The sequence below is a fragment of the Dromiciops gliroides genome, chromosome 3 (genome assembly GCF_019393635.1).
Source record: "Dromiciops gliroides isolate mDroGli1 chromosome 3, mDroGli1.pri, whole genome shotgun sequence".
Taxonomy (NCBI): Eukaryota; Metazoa; Chordata; class Mammalia; order Microbiotheria; family Microbiotheriidae; genus Dromiciops; species Dromiciops gliroides.
In genome coordinates this window covers 626,552,867-626,573,804 of record NC_057863.1, presented here as the reverse complement: position 1 = coordinate 626,573,804, position 20,938 = coordinate 626,552,867, and the positions used below count along the sequence as shown (strand labels likewise).

At 43.7% G+C, this 20,938-nt stretch overlaps 1 protein-coding gene across 4 annotated transcripts in view; it reads left to right on the top strand.

The window, feature by feature from the left end:
• Nucleotides 1-20,938, top strand: part of CA6 (carbonic anhydrase 6) — a 76,045-nt gene that overhangs the window by 8,870 nt on the left and 46,237 nt on the right. Inside the window, exon 2 of one of the 4 annotated variants that reach the window (XM_043996805.1) lies at nucleotides 15,685-15,741. The exons of 1 other annotated variant lie outside the window; for it this stretch is intronic. The gene's annotated coding sequence lies outside the window, so the exon portion shown is untranslated. Of the gene's footprint in view, nucleotides 1-15,409; nucleotides 15,532-15,684; nucleotides 15,742-16,679; nucleotides 16,845-20,938 lie in introns of those variants that run through there. 2 more of the 4 variants (XM_043996803.1, XM_043996804.1) reach the window with 2 other exon arrangements.

Genomic DNA, 20,938 nt, shown 5'->3' with positions numbered 1-20,938 from the left:
GGACAGCTAGGTGGCACAGTGGATAAAGCACCAGCCCTGAATTCAGGAGGACCTGAGTTCAAATCCAGCCTCAGACACTTAACACTTCTTAGCTGTATGACCTTGGGCAAGTTACTTAACCCCCATTGTCCCATAAGAGAGAGAAAGAGAGAGAACGAGAGACTGTCACCATCCTCGGCCTTGGACAATCTAGACAAAGGATCTACCACCACCCAAACTTGCTTGAATGGCAATGGGTAGGAATTCACCTTAGATAAGATTGTCTAGGTGGGATAAATTTTGGGCAGAGATCAATAATGACCTTCAAAGACTTGGGTTTTTTACTTTTTTTTTTCTTTCTTTTTTTTTTTTTTTAGGGAGGCAATTGGGGTTAAGTGACTCGCCCAGGGTCACACAGCTAGTAAGTGTTGTGTCTGAGGCCGGATTTGAACTCAGGTCCTCCTGACTCCAGGGCCGGTGCTCTATCCACTGCACCACCTAGCTGCCCCCAGACTTGGGCTTTTTAACACGGAAATAGGACAGGGGAAAAGCCTGAATCTCCCCCATAACTGGTTATTAATAATAATTTACTTCACTACTTAACATCTCTGTGCCTCAGATGCCAGAAGGAGGGAGACTGAGAAAAGACTCTTAAATCTGGCAATTAAGAGATGGCACAGTGGATAGTGTGTCAGGCCTGGAGTCAGGAAGACCTGAGTTCAAATCTGGCCTCAGACGCTGTGTGACCCTGGGCAAGTCACTTCACCTATTTGATTCAGTTTCTTCATCGGTAAAACGAGCCAGAGAAGGAAATGGCAAACCACTCTAGGACCTCTGCCAAGAAAGCCCCAAATGGAGTCATAAAGAGTTAGACATGACTGAAAAGTGACTTAACAACAAGAAGAATTAGAGAATAGTTTTAGTAATATAGCATATGAACCAGAATGTAATGGAAGAGTGAAGAGTGAGGAAGTATGGATGAATATACCTTTGGTTTTATAGAAGTTTAGTAATGAAGGGGAGGAGAGATAGAGGATAGTAGTTTGAAAGGACATCGGGTATGAAGGAAGGGAATGGAATAAAAAATTAAGAGCCAGGGGCAGCTAGGTGGCGCAGTGGATAGAGCACCGGCCCTGGAGTCAGGAGGACCTGAGTTCGAATCCGGCCTTAGACACCTAACACTTAGTAGCTGTGTGACCCTGGGCAAGTCACTTAACTCCGATCGCCTCACTTAAAAAAAAATGAAGAGCCTACTATGCGTCAGCCACTGTGCTAAGTACTTTGCAAATATTATTTTATTTGATCCTCACAATAGCTCTGGGAGGTAGTATTACTATTCCCTTGTTACACTTGAGGATACTGAGGCATCCAGGGGTGGACTCTCCCAAGGTCACACAGCTAGGAAGTGTCTGAGGCTGGATTCGAACTCACACCTTCCTGACTCAAGTCTCATTGCTCTATCCATCGAACTATCCTGCTCCCTTAGAAAATTGTTATTTTATTTTACTTTATTTTTTAGTGTAACAGGGATGATAGAACTGAGTGTGCCTCTTCCTGAGGGCCATGTGCTTGGATGAGATAATGAAGTTAGCTTCTTGCTGAGGGGAATGCACTTGTGCTGTGGGGTTATAAAGCGACCCCTTGTTGTTCCGACTGAGAGGCTCAGTCAACAATGACTGACAACTGAGTCGTGAATTACTCACTCAGGAGGCTATAAAAGGAGAGGAGAAAGGCTCTATCCTTCTCTCTTCCTCTCTTGAGCATATTTCTTGGGACTATGCCAGCCTCTCCTGTGGACTGCCAGTCTGGGGGGTGGGTTATATATCCCTTCTCCCTTCCACTGCTTCAGTAGCCAAGGCCAGTTAGATCACGTGTTTGCCTAAGTGAACCTGAAACTGAACCTGACTTCCTCTTGCATCAGGGGCTTGCTCTTGGCAGACCCAGATCACCTCACATAGAAGCACCCTGCAGCCTGTGTTTTCCTACCATGTGGGAGGGTGTAGCCGTCTTTGAGGGACTGCTTCGCTAGAACAGGCAAAGACTTTAAAACTAGTGAGAGATGGGGCAGCTAGGTGGTGCAGTGGATAGAACACCGGCCCTGGAATCAAGAGGACCTGAGTTCAAATCCGGCCTCAGACACTTAACACTTACTAGTTGTGTGACCCTGGGCAAGTCGCTTAACCCCAATTGTCTCACCACAAAAAAACCAAAACAAACAAAAAACCCCCCAAACCTAGTCAGACAGAAACAGTCTTTCTTTTCTCTCATAGTGCCTGTGCAGTGAACTGAACCAGGGAGAGGGGAAGGGGTTCTCTGCTCTCCCTCTTACCCCTTGGCCTGAGGTAGCTGTTTGTGTTCTGTGTCTTTTATCCTTCTCAGTTTCAGGTGCTGGTGATCATCCCCCATGAGATGGGGAGTTTGAACCATGGCCACCTTGGATCCAGGGTTCTAGGCAGGATATTGCAGCCAGTCATCGTGGTAGAGAAGCAGACCAAGGAGGACTTTGGACTTGGAACTGGGACTCTGTGCTCTATGGGAACTAAGCTAAATTGTGAACCAAATCCCTTTTACCTCCCCAGAGACTAAGGTGGTACCAAGCAGAAGGAATATTAGGTCCCACGTTTTTGGGAGTGAGTTTGTATATTTGTTATTACACTTTTTGAAGTAAATATTCTTTTGTAAAAATCAATACAACTGTTAGTGGATAAAAGGAACAAGGGGTAGAGGGGACCCACTCCTATACCCAGGAGAGCACCATTTTTGGGAGCTGGAGACATTAGCAGAGAGCCTGGATGCCCCCAGTTCTCTTTAAGGGTATCAGAGAACCCTGGGGAAAGGGTGTAGTACAATGTACCTGGTGCTGGGGTAGTCAGTGTTACATTCCTTTGCTTTGTGGTTCTTTCCTAGAACATAGGTGAGTGGAAAGCAATCCTGAGACGTTTATGACTTTGGTGGCTACTTTGCAAGTTCAAGGAATTCCAAAGCGGGAGCTAGGTGGTAAAGAAAGAAGACTGGAGCTGTAGTCAGGAAGTACACATCCAGCCTCAGACTCTGACTAGCTGGGTGACCTTGAGCAAGTCACTTCACTTCTATCTGCCTCAGTTTCCTCAACTGTAAAATGGGGATGATAACAGTGCCCCTCTCTCTCTCTCTCTCTTTTTTGGTGGGGCAATGAGGGTTAAGTGACTTGCCCAGGGTCACACAGCTAGTAAGTGCTAAATGTCTGAGGTCACATTTGAACTCAGGTCCTTTTGACTCCAGGACCAGTGCTTTATCCACTGCACCACCTAGCTGCCCCCCAAGTGCCTATCTCTTAAGGTGGTTGTGAAGATCAAATGAGATGATCCTTGTAAAGTGCTTAGTGCAGAGCTGGTCACATAGCAGGCAGTTAATAAATGTTTGTTTCTTACCTTCCTTCTAAGTCAGTTGATGATTGCCCTGAGGGATAACTTCCAGAAGGATTCTTTAGCTGACATTAGGATAGGGAAGGTCTGAGCATGTTTGTAGGTAGAAGGAAAGGAGCAGAGTGGGATGAGAAACATAGGCTTGAATCTTGGTTTTAATGCTTACTGGCTAACTTTTAAATCTCCGAGACAGATCTTTACTTGTCTAGTTAAGAGAGTCAATGAACTCCATTCAGGTTGTAAAACATGTGGTCAGGAAAAGGCTTTGGCCTTCTCCCGTGCTGTATTGCTTGTCTGAGACCACTACGTGAATCCTGCCCCATCCTGTTTGCTGTTCCTACAATTTGGAGAGAAGAGAAAGGCCATTTAAAAGAATTACAATTTCAGGGGCAGCTAGGTGGCAGTGGATAAAGCACCAGCCCTGGAGTCAGGAGGACTTGAGTTCAAATCTGGCCTCAGACACTTGACACTTACTAGCTGTGTGACCTTGGGCAAGTCACTTAACCCCAATTGCCCCACACAAAAAAATTTCTGCTTAACAGAAATGGTAGCAGAGATTACCACTAAATATAAGTATATTGTATGATATGCAAATATGCCACTAGCTATAAGACCTGCATTGAAGCTACCAGAAAGTTGGCGTTTAGATGTAGATGGACCTGGTGATCGAGAGGATAACAATGGGACTTAGTACAACAAGCAAGAAGGATAGGAAGATGGAGAAGTCATCTTTCTGCCTTAGATCTGTACTTAGTAAGTCAAGCAAGTCTAATTGTCATTGTTTGTGATCTGGGGGTTTTCCAAAAATCAAGTTGATCTTTAAATTTCTATCCTAAAAGGATGGATTCAACTTCAAGAGGGCATTAAAATACGTTCAACATGGAATGCTTTTTTTGGATAAGGGCAACACTCCCTCTGGGTTGCTCCCCAAACTTGCACTCTCATTCTCTGGTTGGGTTTTCAAGAAGGCGGATGCTAGCTTGCCTCTTTGTAACATTTTTTTTTTTTTTGGGCAGGGCAATGTGGGTTAAGTGACTTGCCCAGGGTCTCATAGCTAGTAAGTGTCAAGTGTCTGAGGCTGGATTTGAACTCAGGTTCTCCTGACTCCAGGGCTGGCGCTTTATCTACTGCGCCACCTAGCTGCCCCTAGCTTGCCTCTTAAAAGTACCTTGTGAGTAGTTACTCCTATTCCTAAAACTGACACCTCCATCAGTGTGCTTTCCCATTAACTACTGACTAGTAGACACAATTGGTTCTTATAGGTTAGCTTTTGCCTTATTTTGCTGGGATCTAGGCCTCCACACCATTTCCTGGTCATTTCTAAACCATGTAATACCTCTGTAAGGAAGAAGTTATTCCTTCCTTAAGACTATAGAAAGACAGCTTGCAACTGTATCAATTCTCCAACAAAACAATCTAAGTAGTTGAATGCGACGTTTGAATTGCCCACCAGATGGCGAGCAACTTGAGCTACTGGTTCAGCCTTTGTCAGTTTCTTTCAGGCCAATCCACTAGGTAGAGATTATCCTTTCCTAAAAGGCTGTAGTATCCTTTCTGGCCACCAGAGAACTCTGTCTGTAAATGCCTAGGCTCCTTCCCCTAACACCAAGCCCACAGGGAGGTGGCTGCCAAAGTAGCTTTGATTTATCCCTTTCCGCCCAGGTCTGAAGTTACTCTAGGGGATGAAACAGAATATTGTTTAAAATATTAAAATGTAAACTCTGCTGTCTATAGCTAGCTAGTCAAGAGCCCCCATCCAATAGCAGATTCTACTCTCTCAGGTCACCTTTCAAAGCATCAATAGATTCTGAGATTGGCTATGGTCACAGAGATTATTGTAAGCAGAATCAAGAAGAGGAAAATCGAGTAAACATACTTTTGATTGAAGGCAGTTTCTACGCCTTCCCATTTTCCTCCCAGATCTCTTGAGGAAGATGAAACAGATGGAACAGAATCTCAACATCACACACTTATCTACACCTGTGGTAAGATGTGTACTCTTCCTAGTTTAGACCTGGGTGAAAAAGGGAAAATAGAGAAGATGACAAGAATTTTTTTTTTTGGTGGGGCAATGAGGGTTAAGTGACTTGCCCAGGGTCATACAGCTAGTAAGTGTTAAGTGTCTGAGGTTGTATTTGAACTCAGGTCCTCCTGAATCCAGAGCCGGTGCTCTATCCACTGTGCCACCTAGTTGCCCCCAAGAGGCTTTTACTAGTTTCAGTCTCACTGACTTAAAGGGAAAGCAGTTTCATTAAATTCACTAGGTGAGTGGGAGTCTCAATAGCCTCAGAAATCCTGAATTTTTTTGGGGGGGTAGGGGTTCTTGAGGTTATTTCTTCTTTGGGCTTGGGAGCTCTCTGGGCTGCATTGGATTTCCCTGAGACTTTGCTCTCCTCATGGTGTTCTGGCTTCTGGGTGGTGTGGGTGGTGGTACTTATATCACTCCATATGGTTGACAGTCATTCCTGCTGCTGTCAGTCTGAATGGTAAGGTCAGAGGAAGGAAGATGAGAAGTGAAAAAGAATAAATTGCAAAATACCGATAGTATTCCTTTTGTCCTGTTGCCTAGCTTCCTGCCACAAAAGACCGTCAGTCCAGGGTGACTTCTGTTGTCTAGAGAAGGGGCATTCTCATTTCGGGTGGTGAGGCTCATAAATCCTGCTCTGTCTCGCTTCCTGACCCTCTCCTTACCATAGTGCCATCATGCTTATCTCCATCATCACAACCTTGTACTCTGCCCTGGGGACCCCAGATTCTGATAGATGAACTTCACTGTATCTTGCCTGGAACCAGCCCTCCATGCCACTTGAACAGCCATCTCTTTCTCCATGTTGTCTGCCTTGTGGCAGACCATCCTTATTCTCAACCTCATCCTTAATCATCCTCTACTTCTTCCTCAACCATCTTTATCTCTGCCATTTGGAGACCCGGCTCCTGTCGGTGAACTTTTGTCCCATCTTGCCAAACCAGGGTTCCATATAAGTTCCTGACCACCTCTATCCTGTGTGCCGCCTTGTTTATGTTCCTCTTCTTGCCTTTTTATTCTTTTTAGAGCTATTCTCTGTTCCAGGATACTGATTTATAAACAGACTCTGTGCTTCACTGTTCATAGGTCTCCTCCCACTTCCAGCACAGTATCTCTTCTCCCCCAGAGTCATCAGCCTAGGGATGAGCAATTCCCAGCAACATCATGGCTGAATAGGCTGTAGGTGGAGGGGAAGAAAGAACAGGGCAAAACAATTGAGTCTGGCCCTGAGCTGGGGAGAGCAACAAGCAGAAGCGTATTCCTCGATCTCCACCGAATCTCCCCTCTTTTATGCCTAGGGCAGGCATCAACAGGTGTCATCTCCCCAGGGCCATCTCCCCAAGTGTCATCTCTTTCTGCTTCCTTCTTTCCCTTTCTCTGACCTTCTCAGTTTGGGGTTGGGGATGAATACTGTGGGGAGATGAAGGGGTGGTTGGGTTGAGACAGAGCAAGATGGTCACTTACAAGTTTGGAAGGCTGCCCCATCCCCACCCTGACAGATCCCAAAATGCCTGGGAGTGAAAGTTGTGGCTGCGGCTTCGGTTTAAGGCCCTTCTCACCCCTCCTCACTCCTCCTCACCCCTCCTCACCCCTCTTCACCCTTCGGGCTACTGTTGAAACCAAGTGTCATGCCCTGAAGTCCACATACTCCCAAGTGATGCCCCAACCAGATTAAAATATAATTGGGATGGGGCAGCTAGATGGCTCAGTGGATAGAGCACCGGCCCTGGATTCAGGAGTAACTGAGTTCAAATCTGGCCTCAGACACTTAACACTAGCTGTGTGACCCTGGGCAAGTCACTTAACCCCAATTGCCTTACTAAAATATATATATATATATATATATATATAAAATTGGGAAACATTTAACAAAATAAATAAAAATATAAGAAAACTTAAATAACATGAAAATTTAAAACTGTCAAAATGCTGCCCATAAGGATCCTTATGTCTAGATTTCTATCCCATCAGTTCTGATCACCACCATCCTGCAACAGCAGTCAGCAAGAGTTCTAATGGGCTGGGGATGTGGGGTACCGGTAGAGTCCTTCTACCACCACAACGTGGCCATGGGCTGCTTCTGTATAGCCCTCAGGGTAGCTTCTTTTCTTGTTTCTCCTACCCAGAAGTCTCTTGAACCCAGAAGTTCAAAATGTCACCAAACTGGTCAATTCTGAGGTGGAGTTATTCAGCATTTTTGGGAGGCTGCTGACTCTATGGCAACCCTCAAAGAGCAGGTGCCATGCAAGGTTGGGGATTCTGGAGTTTAGAATGAGAGGCTTTGAATTGAATGCTTTGGACACCAGCCCAAAAGATATTCTCTTTCTTTTTTTTTTTTAGTGAGGCAATTGGGGTTAAGTGACTTGCCCAGGGTCACACAGCTAGTAAGTGCCAAATGTCTGAGGCCAGATTTGAACTCAGGTACTCCTGACTCCAGGGTCGGTGCTCTATCCACTGCGCCACCTAGCTGCCCCAAAAAGATATTCTCTATGGCTTTTAGGAGGAGGGGGAGAACTGCCAAGAGAGGATTGCCCTGCAGCTGAAGGATGGAAGCCACACCACAGCAGGACGAGAGATCTGGAACTGCTGTAGAGAGAGATGCACAGTCAGTGAAGGCTCAGTGTGAAGGAGAATTGTTTCTTCATCAGGACCTCAAAGTGTATTTACCTTCTATGGGGAGTCTAGGGATCTATTGAAATGCTTTATGTTGGGGGCAGCTAGGTGGCACAGTGGATAGAGCACCATCCCTGGAGTCAGGAGTACCTGAGTTCAAATCTGAACTCAGACACTTAACACTTACTAGCTGTGTGACCCTGGGCAAGTCACTTAACCCCAATTGCCTCACTAAAAAAAAAAAAAAGAAATGCTTTATGTTTCTTTCTTTATTTGTGGACTCCTTTGCATCTTAGCATTTTCTGGGGTGTGTAAAATAAGATCTAGTCCATATGTAACCATATTGTACCTCGAGTGCCTGTGTAAGAGTTGGGGACCCTGTTACTCTCATTTTGGGGAAACAGACATGAACCCTAGATCAGCTTTATTTTAAAATTTTCCCTGGAGTAAATTTGCATGGTAGGGAGTATGAGCTAAAGATGGAACCGGTTCTCAGGATCTGACCCTGTCTATGTGAGCCCAAAGTTCTTGAGTAATTGGCGACATGGAAAGCTGCAGTCTGGCTGTGTCTCCTCCCATTTTGTTGTAAAATTGACTTTAGGTCAGAAAAGGAAGGAGAAGGGAGAAAAATCATCTGAATGTTCACCATACCATAGGGATACCATAGAGGTTAGCTACAATGTTGAAAGAATAGCTTAGAAATTCATAGGAGAGGGGCAGCTAGGTGGCGCAGAGGATAGAGCACTGGGCCTGGATTCAGGAGGACCTGAGTTCAAATTCAGCCTCAGACACTTGACACTTACTAGCTGTGTGACCCTGGGCAAGTCACTTAACCCCGATTGCCTAAAAAAAAAAAAAAGATTGTTGTGCAATCGTTAAAAAAAAAAAAAGGAAAAAGGAAAAATAAATTCATAGGAGAAAAACCCAAGAAAGGAATAAGTATAAAACCTATGGCTTCAGAAATCTATACACAAATGGGAAAATATGGGTACATACAAACTAGAGATTTGAATGCAAGGAGCAGAATATGGCATCAAAGTTATGTATAATAGAGACTTAGTGAGATAAAATCCATGAATTTATATGCCTTGGATCATTATACCTTATTTAAAAGAAACAGTATAATTTTTTTTTTTTTTTGCGGGTCAATGAAGGTTAAGTGACTTGCCCAGGGTCACACAGCTAGTAAGTATCAAGTGTCTGAGACCGGATTTGAACTCAGTTCCTTCTGAATCCAGGGCTGGTACTCTATCCATTGAGCCCCAAGAAACAGTATAATTTAAAATGTCATTGTATAGTAAGAAGATCTAATTGTTGCCTTTATATAAACTCTGGGAGGGAGTCTTTATCCCAACTCCTACCTGTACTGATGAGTAGGGTCCCTCAGAGTTAGTTTGGATAACTACATAACCCTCAGAATCTGAGGGATACCAATGATGGGGGCTTTGATATGGGAATGCTTTTCTGCTGCTATTGGCTCAAGCCCCAATTCTGGTGTTTTCTCCTTAATGTCAACCACCATTTACAATCCCCTATATCATGGATTTACCATCATGTCACTAACACTAATTAGCTATTACAGAGGGATATTTACTGAGAAGATATAGCAAAAACAGTGTCACAAAGGATTTCCCCACAACTGGGAATGTGCATTACTGCTATACCACCTCAGTCCTTGAGGACAGTGGGCTTAATTTAAAGTGGTTGCAACAAGACATTTGATCCACCAAGATCACTTTGCAATGCATCATAACTAATAGATGAAGTGGCTCCCTTGTTTGCAAAAGCTGGCATCCTGGTGTTGATCTACTTAGTCAAGCAGGTCGTTGGGGCTTCACTCATCACCGGGCTTAGGTGCCTGCCAAGTCTAGGATGGATTCCGGTTTCTGGACCTCTGGTGTTCCTCTGACATTTTGGAGTTAACATAATCATGGCTTAGTTTCATCTGTTTCCAATATCTTGACCCAAGAGAAAGAAAGGACAAACACAAAAAAGGAAAGAAACAGAGGCACATATTCAAGGCTACAGGCTAGGCTGCTGGAGGTCATTGCTGTTACTGCTGTCCTCACGGCTATGGTTACCACCACCACCACCACTACCACTAACAACAACAACAACAACAACTACTACTACTACTACTACTACTACTACTACTACTACTACCTTTCTTCCCACCTAGAGGCTTCTGACTGTTCCTTTTCTCTTCATGGCAGCCAGGGAGGAAGAAATAAAACCAAGGTTGAGACATGATTACCTTTTTGATTTCTTTTTTTGGGGGGAGGGGCAGAGCAATGAGGGTTAAGTGACTTGCCCAAGGTCATACAGCTAGTAAGTGTCAAGTGTCTGAGGCTGGATTTGAACTCAGGTCCTCCTGAATCCAGGGCCAGTGCTTTATCCACTGTGCTACCTAGCTGCCCCCATGATTACCTTTTTGTATGAACATGCTAGAACCACACGGGAAAGCAGACTGGAAACAATCATAAACTACCTGTACATGTTCCAATGTCTGCATGGGGGATTGCATCAGTTGAGCAAAATGCACATGCTAGGCTCCTATTGGCCCATCCCTTATACAAGTGACTAATAGGGAGCTGATACTCAAGGAAAGCACAGAGATATTAGGAGAGCATCTAGATGTTCATGATGAATTTAGATTATCTGGCCAAATTGAATGACATCCCGGCAAACTCAGTGAACTTGGGGATATGATAATTGAGTCACCCTGAGTAATCTTTTTTTTTTTAAACTCAGGGCATTGAGGGTTAAGTGACTTGTCCAGGGTCACACAGCTAGTAAATGTCAAGTGTCTGAGTCCGGATTTGAACTCAGGTCCTCCTGAATTCAGGGCTACCACTATCCACTGGGCTACCTAGCTGCCCCTCTTGCATTATTCTTGTGGAAGAGAGTAAGAAACATGGATTAGGTAAGAGATAGTACAGGGAAGTGGATCTGGACTTAGTTGAATGACTGCACTCAAAAAATAGTTATTAGTGGTTTGCTGTTAACTTGGAAGGAAGTTTCTAGGGAAGTACCTAGATTGATGCTTGACTCCTGGTTGTTTAATGTGTGTTTTTTCAAATCAATGAATTAGATAGAGATACAGATGGTGTGCTTAACACATTTCATATAAGACACAATTGGGAAGGACCCCTAAATGCATTTGGTGATAGCCAGGGTCCAAAAAGCTCTTGATAGACTAGAAGGTTGGGCTAAACTGAATAAGATGAAATTAAGTCAAAATAAATGTAAAGTCATACATTTGGGCTAAAAAGTCAACATTACAAGGATGAGATGGAAGAAAAATTGATTAGGTAGCAGTTGACATGTGTGTTTATCTCTCTTATGTCCTGTGGTACCACTCCCATTCTCTACAATTACTATCCATAATTCAATAGTGACTTCAGTGAGGTTTTTTTATACTGGCTTGGAGTCAGGAAGACCTGAAATCAAATCCTGCCTCAGACACTTACTAGCTGTGGGACCCTGGGCAAGTCAGTTAAACTGTATGTGTCATTAATCTCTATAAAATGGACATGAAAATAGCACCTACCTCATAGAGTCATTATGAAGATTGCATAAGATAAAATATGTGTAGAGTGCTTTGCAGTCCTCAAAGCACTAAATGAATGCTAATTGGTATTCTACTACCACCACCACCACAACATGGGGGGCCAGGAATGGAAAAATGGAGGTGCTCAAACCCTGAGTAGGGTTTCAAGCCTCAAATAGTATGAATTTTCCCCAGCAAAACATCAGCTATGGGAACTTAGTGGATAGTCTAAGTTCCTTCCTATAGCTGAAAAAGTCATCCTGGGGAAATTTTCCTTTTTTCCCTCAAGCCTCAGATTGAGCTGAGGTTTTACATTTCTGATATTTTCTTGTGTTTTTTTTTTGTTTTTTTTTTGTTGTTTTTGGAGTGATTTGCCCAGGGTCACACAGCTAGTAAGTGTTAAGTGTCTGAGGCTGGATTTGAACTCAGGTCCTCCCGAATCCAGGGCTGGTGCTTTATCTACTTTGCCACCTAGCTGCCCCCTGATATTTTCTTTAGAGGAATATATTTCTCTTTTCTATTTGTCTCCCTTCTTCCTTTCTACTCCTGTGGTTCGTGTTCATTCACTATACTCTAAATTTGGTTCCCTCTTGGGATTTTGGGTGCATTAGCTTAAAATCCACCTAGCTCTGCCTTTGAGCCCAGGTCTGGAGTTAGTCATTAGGCACTCAATGCTTTGAGCTATTTTTGCAGACTGGTAATAGAGTTAGATATGCTGTCTATATTTGGAAAGTAAGTAAGGAGGGTGAGGAGGAGCTGACTGCTCTGCTTATCACTAATGGAAACTGAAAAGTGGCTTTTCTTTTTGTCCTTGTTCAACGTACTTCCTTTTCTCAAGAACAACTTTGGCTGCTGAGTCATCTTTGTTCCTTTCCATAAAAAAGGATTGATGCTGGAACCTTCAGGGACACAAGCCTTGTGGATGCTCTTCTATAACACATTTCACTGAATCTGTAGCAACACTTCCCCCCCCCCCAAAAACCCCCATCATCATCATCACCACAGATTAGTTGTTAATAGCATAAAAGCATCAAGGACAGATTGAATGACTCTTTCTAGGGCAATATTTGAACTCTATTGAGTTGTGGACCTTAGAAAAGAAGGTGCAGGAATGATTGGGATGGAAGAAAGCAATATTCACTTTAAAAACAATAGATTTGGGGCAGGTAGGTGACAGTGGATAGAGCACCAGCCCTGGATTCAGGAGGACCTGAGTTCAAATCCATACTCAGACACTTAACACTTACTAGCTGTGTGACCCTGAGCAAGTCACTTAACCCTCATTGTCCCACCAAAAAACCCTCAAAACCATCCAACCAAACCCCAATAGATTTGCATTGATATGTTTTGTTTTTACATCCCAAAGGTTTCTTCCTGTGTCTCTCCTCCTTTTCCTAGAGAACCATTCTTTATGACAAATATATATATATATATTTTGGTGAGGCAATTGGGGTTAAGTGACTTTCCCAGGGTCACACAGCTAGTGTTAAGTGTCTGAGGCTGGATTTGAACTCAGGTCCTCCTGAATCCAGGGCTAGTGCTCTATCCACTGTGCCACCTAGCTGCCCTATAACAAATATTTTTTAAGAAAATTGATAAGAGGAAGGAAAATACAGCAAAACTGATTAATACATCAGGAAAAAAATCAAACAAAACAACCAACCATGATGTCTATGCATGTTTCCACCTCTACAAAGGACCTACAGTAGGGCATGAGGGGAGAGACATTTTCATATATTGCTTCTTTGGGGCAACATTAACTTAAAAAAAATTTTTTTTCAGTCAACAGAAATCTGCCTTTTCTTCGACTTACTTTTTTTTCTAATTCCCCCTTTCCAGCCCTCCTCACCATACACCATTCACTAAATGAGGGTAGGGCTTTAAACAAGTGAGGTCCGGGTTGGTCAGAGAAGCAGTAGAGCTCATATAAAATTGGAAGTTGATGTAAATCACTGTTTTTCTAGAACAGTGGTTCTCAAAGTATGTCTGGGCATCCCTGAGCTACTTTTAGGGGCAGGTTGGTTGGGTGCAGTGAATAGAGTGTTGAGTCAGGAAGAACTGAGTTAAAATCTGGCCCCAGATATTTACTTAGCTGTGTGACCCTGGGCAAGTCAATTCACCTCGGTCTACCTCAGTTTCCTCAACTGTAAAGTGGGGGTGATTATAGTACCTATCTCCCAGAGTTGTTGTGAGGATCAAATGAGATAATCTCTGTAAAGGCACGTAGTAGGTGCTTAACAAGTGTTTATTCTCTTCCTTCCTCTTTCAAGGAGTCCTCAAGGTCAAAGCTATTTTTGTAATATTACTAAGATGGTTTAATTTCTAATATGGTAAACGATGATTATTATAACCCATATAAACAAAAGCTCTTTGGGGAGGGGTTCTCACTAGTTTTTTTTTTGTTTTTGTTTTTTGTTTTGTTTTTTGTGAGGCAATGAGGGTTAAGTGACTTGCCCAGGGTCACACAGTTAGTATCAGGTGTTGGAGGTCAGACTTGAACTCAGGTCCTCCTGAATTCAGGGCCAGTGCTTTATCCACTGAGCCACCTAGCTGCCCCCTATATATGGATCTTGAGGGAAGAAATACATTCCTCACTAGTTTAGTAGGTCTGTGATCCCATTAGTGTGGGTAGCCTATCCATCAGTATGAATCACACCCTGTCGATGCCTTCTCTCTTGCTTTTCAGTTGTTTCAATAATGTTGGACTCTATAAGTGTGTTTTCCCCATGACACTCAGTGGTCTGTCCTCACTGATCCAACTTCCAGTTATGGGGGACAATAAAGAATTATTGAGACATCTTAGCAAAATGAAGTCTCTGTCCTTCAACCAGAGAGCAATATGCATGTCCTTCCCCATGTGTCCCACAACACATGCTGCATGGGATCTCCTTCAGTGCTGGGCCCAGAATCAGAAGAACCCTGGATAAGTCATTCAACCTCAGTTGCCTCACTTTCCTCAACTGTGAAATGGGGATAATAGCAGCACCTCCATCACAGCATTTTTATAAGGATCAAATGAGATTTGTTTTTTGTGGGGCAATGAAGGTTAAGTGACTTGCCCAGGGTCACACAACTAGTAAATGTCAAGCATCTGAGGCCGGGGCAGCTAGGTAGTACAGTGGATAAAGCACTGGCCCTGGATTCAGGGGGACCTGAGTTCAAAGCCAGTCTCAGACACTTGAGATTTACGAGCTATGTGACCCTGGGCGAGTCACTTAACTCTCATTGCCCCGAGGTGGGGGGAAGTGTCTGTGCTTTGCACAGTGTCTGGTATTCAGTAGGCACCCTATAAATGCTCATTTTCTTCCCCTTCCCTCTATTTGGTTAGGCCCAGCCAATCTTCCTGATTTGATCCTAGGTATCATGCCCACTTCCTCACATAGTCACAGAGTGTTTGAGTGGTAGAGCCCACAGATGTGGGCTCTATTTTTATTGCATATGTGAATAGGTTGCTATGGAGATGCGGGCATATCCGTTCCATTTCATGTCCATTGTTTCGTCTTCCAGATTCATCAACAAAAATTCTTGAAGTATATGGGTGAGCCCCAAGGACACACAAATACATACAGATTTAATAGGTCTTCTCCCCTGTCACTGAATTCAGGATGATGCCAAATTTTCACTGGGTTCTTCCAAGTCCAAGTTCATGATTCCCAACCCTTTCCTTGTGCTGGACAAGTATCTGCCTTGGTTTGGCTCGTCTATGTTACCCTGTTCTTTGTACACCTGGTCCTTGGAGGAAAAAAGAAGGTGACAATTTGAAACTTGTTTTGACTTAGCATTGCCTGTTGACCAATGTATCGCTACAAAAGCAGCCTACGCAGTCCTATTAAAATAAACTGGGGAGTGGAGGAAGTGTATTTAAATGATATAAACAGGACTTCAGAATGCCCTACGACAGATGTTCCCGGAGACAGGAGATGAAAACAGGGCATGCAATCGCAACAGCAGCATGTTTGGTGAGTCTGCAATGGAAAAGGGATGCAGAGTGTTGATGGCATAGGAATATCTTGGTTGGCCAAAAATGCACTACTTGTTTTTTGCTCTTGTTTTGCTCATGTCTGGGTCCCTAAAGATTTGAGGAGGAGGAAGGGTGTTTGTTTGTTTTTTAGGTGGCAAGGAGGAACAAGAAGAAGAAATTCCTGCTGGTGAACACCTCCAAAAGACAGGTATCATGCCTTAGGGGAAAGCCTAGGAGGGAGGAAATCCATAAGATGGAAGACTTCATCTTTCTGGGCCATGGAAACTCTTGGAGGAAGGAGGTGGAAGAACTGGGCTCTTCAATGGGCCAGGCCATTATCCTGGCTTGGAATGTCTCAGGGAGATCTCAGCTGAGAATTAGAAAGCAATCCAGGCCTCTCAAAGAAGTCAGTATATGGTTATGTAATTGAAGGAAGGTAGGATGGAAAAAGTGGTTGGAAAATTAGAGTAGCATGACTTAGGGGGCAAAAAGCAAGAATTGGGGTGGGGGGAGCAGTTCATTTTACATAGTCCAGGCTTAGGCTGGTAGAACATCTCTGGGTCACTTTGCTGCTCCAGGAATTGTCCTATGGCATTATTTGGAGGGTTTTTGGAGTGATCATGTCATGAGTCCTGAGAGCTTACTGCCTTTCCTCTGCCATCTTGGCTCTGCCCCAGAAAACAGCATTAGATCTTTTCTTCTCTGGGTCACTTTGAAAGGATATTATTATATTATTGGATAGAATGCTGACCTCAAAGTCAGGAAGACCCAGGTTCAAATCCCACCTCTGATATCTACTGGACATATGACCCTGGGCAAGTCTCTTATTCTTTCAGTACTCTAGGCCCCAGCTTCTTAAACCATGGGTTGCAATCCCATATGGGGTAATTGAATGTGAGGGTCTCTGCAGCCTTGGTTCTCAACACACAACACGTGCACTTTGTGCACACCGTCATGGGGTGGCATAAAAATTTCTTGGGTGAGAATGGGTTGTGAGTTGAAAAAGTTTAAGGAGCCCTGCTCCAGGCAACACTATAAGTTACAGAGAAGATGCCAGCCTCCACTGATGATGCCAACTGTTCTCATTTGGGAATTTTCTCTAGCAATGGAATCACAGGTCCAGGTCTTATCTCCTTTGTGTTTAAGGTACCCAGAAGACCTCTTCCCTTCCTCTGTACATCCTGGTGGTGTTCAATTCAGCAAGCATTTATTAAGCACCTCATGTGGGAGCGGAACTGTTCTAGATATTCAGAACACAAAGACAAAAATGATAGCCGACCCACGCCCCTCTCCTCAACCAAGAGCTTAGAGGTGACAATTGGTGGTCAAGTTGCTGGATAGTTTTGCATTCTGGATAAATGAGATGTTTCTAAGGATCCTCTTCATTGGACACTGAAGGGTAAACCTTCTAGCAGGCAGCTAGATGGCTCCATAGATAGCGCATAGAGCTCTGGGCCTGGAGATGGGAAGACTAGAGTTCAAATCTAACCTCAGACACGTACTAGCTGTGTGACCCTGGGCAAGTCACTTAACCTCTGGCTCAATTTCCTCAACTGTAAAATGAAATCTTACATATTCTCTTGAGTCAGACTGTTCCTTCTAGATAGACAACCGTAAACTTGCCTGGTTGTATAACTTGGACAACTGTGGCATATCTCCTCTCCTTCTGCCCTCTCAATCTCTTTGCCTCGGAGCTGGAGAGAGACCAGGAAAGAACAAATACAGCTTTCTCATCTTTTGTACCATGCTGTGATAAAATGACACACTTATCAAAGCAGCCTTGTTGGATATTTGACACAGGCACCATAAAAACACAGGTGTGACCTTCAAAACATCCTTGATCAGTTAGCAATAGGAATGGATAACAGAGTGGGGAAGTTCAGTTGAGACAAGTGCAAGAGGAGCACTCTGACAGAAAAAGTTATAATTTAGACAGTTGGAGGAGGTAGAATGATCATGTTCAAGATTTAGTGGAAGCTAGGTGGTATAGTCAATAAAGTGCTGGGCCTAGAGTCAGGAAGACACATTTTCCTGAGTTCACATCCAGCCTCAGACACTTACTAGCTGTGTGGCCCTGGGCAAGTCACTTCACCTTGCCTGTCTCAGTTTCCTCATCTGTAAAATGAATTGGGGAAGGAAATGGCAAATCACTCCAGTATCTGTGCCAAGAAAACGCCAAGTGGGGTCAGAGAGAGTCAGACATGAATGAAAACAACTGAACAACAACAAAAGGCTTCTCTTTGTTATTTCCTATTTATCCTGTATAATGCTTGTTTGAACACGAATGGTATTCTTCATTAAATTGCGAGCTCTTCCAAGGCAAGGATTGTCTTGGCTTTCTTTGTGTCCCCAGTGCTTAGTGCATTGCTTGGCACATAGTAGGCACTTAATAAGTCCTTATTGACTGACTGATAAGAACACCCCACACCCTTCTAGTCATCTAGGTTTCCAACCTTGTAGTCATCCTGAACTCCTCATTCTTACTCACTCCAAACAACCAATGTTGCCAAATTTCATTTCTGCTTCACGTCTCCGGTGTCCATCCCCTTTTCTCTACTTCACCTCTCTCACAAATCACCATTTTCTTGGATTATTGCAATAGTTTTCTTCTTCTCTTCCTCTTTCTTCTTCTCTTCTTCTTCCTCTCCTCCTCCTCCTCTTCCTTCTTTTTATCCTCCTCCTTCTTCTCTTTTTCCTCCTCCATCTTCTCTTTCTTCTCCTCCTCTTTTTCTTCCTCATCCTTCTCCTCCTCCTCCTGGTTCTGTGGATGACTCAGGCTGATTGTCACTAAGGCCCATGTTCCTTTGGTATCTTCTGCCCCCTTCCACAGCTGGAGTATCAGGCTGGAAAGGGGTGATTTTTGGCTCAAACCCTCCCACATGTCCCAGAAGAGGTGTCCCTTGGGCCACTTAGATACCTGAAGGTAGTTTTCCTACCTCCCCTTCTCTCTGGTCCCAAGGAAATACCTATCTACAGCTTTCTCTTCATCTGGATCTTGACCCAGATTATCCTCAAACAGGCATCAAATGGCCATTGATGACTGGGTATGGCCCTTTCTTGGACACTGCTTCCTATATTCTCTCTTGCTTTTGACTCTCCCATCCCCCCTTCATGAAAGAGTCGGATTAATGCCCATATGGACAGTAGGTGGTTGGGGAGGATCATCTTTGCAGGGCCCTGATCATTCTTCAGGGTAATTTTGTAGACTCAGATTACCCAGACTTTTTTTTTTTTTTTTTTTTTAGTGAGGCAATTGGGGTTAAGTGACTTGCCCAGGGTCACACAGCTAGTAAGTGTTAAGTGTCTGAGGCTGGATTTGAACTCAGGTACTCCTGACTCCAGGACCAGTGCTCTATCCACTGCGCCACCTAGCTGCCCCTTACCCAGACTTTTAACTACTTGGCATGGGTGGCTGGCTCTCAAACAGCCCACCAGCCCGCATTTTCCTGGCTATCAAGGTAGGGAAGGACCAGGCCTCTCCATTTCCTTACAATAAGGCTAATTTCTCTTGAAAGGCAATAAAGCTGTCCTGGGATTTTATTGGTCTCTGCCTCCCTTGGTGCAACTTCCTGATCATCTAAGGCAAAATGAACAAATGAATGAATGAATAAAATTCCACCCATTGGGTCCCTCCAACTTGGTGGATTACCAAAGACCATACAAATAACCATACTCCCTCATGTTGACCAGATAAATGCATTTCTATATGGTGGGGGGCTTGTGCCACTGTATCCTTCCTTCTTTCATATTCTTGCTCTGTAAGCAAGGAACAGCTAGGTGGCCAGCAGCTCTGAACCTGGAGTCAGGAAGAACTGAGATCAAATGTGGACTTGGACACTTACTATCTGTATGACCCTGGGCAAGTCACTTAACTCCTATTTTTACCTTAGTTTTCTCATCTGTAAAATGTGGATGATAATAATAGTGCCCATTTCCCAGGGTTGTGGGGGGATCAAATGAGATAATGATTGTGAAGCATTTAGCACAGTGCCTGGTATATAGTAAGAGCTATAGAAATGTTAGCTACTGCTATTATTATTATTATTACTATTTTTATTATTATTAATTTTTTTGCAGGGCAATGAGGGTTAAGTGACTTGCCCATGGTCACACAGCTAGTAAGTGTCAAGTGTCTGAGGCTGGATTTGAACTCAAGTCCTCCTGAATCCAGGGCTGGTGCTTTATCCACTGCGCCACCTAGCTGTCCCCTACTATTATTATTTAAGGGCAAGTAAACCCCCTTTTGTTAACTGATGATTTTTGAGTGCCTCATTTGGACCCAGAATCAAACCCAAATTAAGAATCCTGAAATTAGACCCGTCCCTAACACAAAGTTTCTCAATGGGACCTCAGTAGGTGGCTGGAATTCCTGGCGGGGACCTTGAAAGCCATGCCATTTCTCATTCTCCTCAATGCCCTTTCTTTTTTTTTTTTTGGTGAGGCAACTGGGGTTAAGTGACTTGTCCAGGGTCACACAGCTAGTAAGTGTCAAATGTCTGAGGCCGGATTTGAACTCAGGTCCTCCTGACTCCAGGGCTGGTGCTCTATCCACTGTGCCACCTAGCTGCCCCTCATGGACAACTTTAGCAGTTTGTCAAAGCCTATGGAATCATGTCATCAAATGAATAAAATGTAATACAAACAGTTACAAAGGAAACCAGTCATATTAAAATATAGGTATCTAAATGCTAACAAAAAAAGTTAATTGACCCCAGGTTAAGAATCTCCCTTCTGGCAGGGCAGCTGCTAGTGGATAGAATGCCAGACCTAAGTTCAAATTCTGGCCTCAGGTACATCCTAATTGTATGACCCTGGGCAAGTCACTTACCATCTGCTTGCCTCAGTTTCCTCATCTGTAAAATAGAGGTAATAATAGCATCTACCTCCCCGGGTTGTTGTGAAGATCAAATGAGGTTATAATTGGAAAATGCTTAGCACAATGCCTGGCACATAGTAAGCCTTGGAAATGTTGTCATCATCGTCACCACCACCACCATCATCATTCTAGCCCCTCTGATCAGATTTATCTTGATGGGGGAGCCATGTTCCAAAAATAGTTTTTTTCTTTCTTTTTTTTTTTTTTTTTGCAGGGCAATGAGGGTTAAGTGACTTGCCCAGGGTCACACAGCTAGTGTCAAGTGTCTGAGGGTAGATTTGAACTCAGGTCCTCCTGAATCCAGGGCTGGTGCTTTATCCACTGCACCACCTAGCTGTCCCCTAAAAATATTTCTTATACCTTGGCTATTATTGATGTTTTCTGATTTTCATGTATTTCTACATTCCTATATTTTAGGATTACAATGATTTTTTGCTAATGTGCCCTATCTGTGATATTTATTTTTGTGGAGAGTTCCTTCCCCTTCAACATTACAATCTATCTATGATTTAATAGACAAAGCCTATAG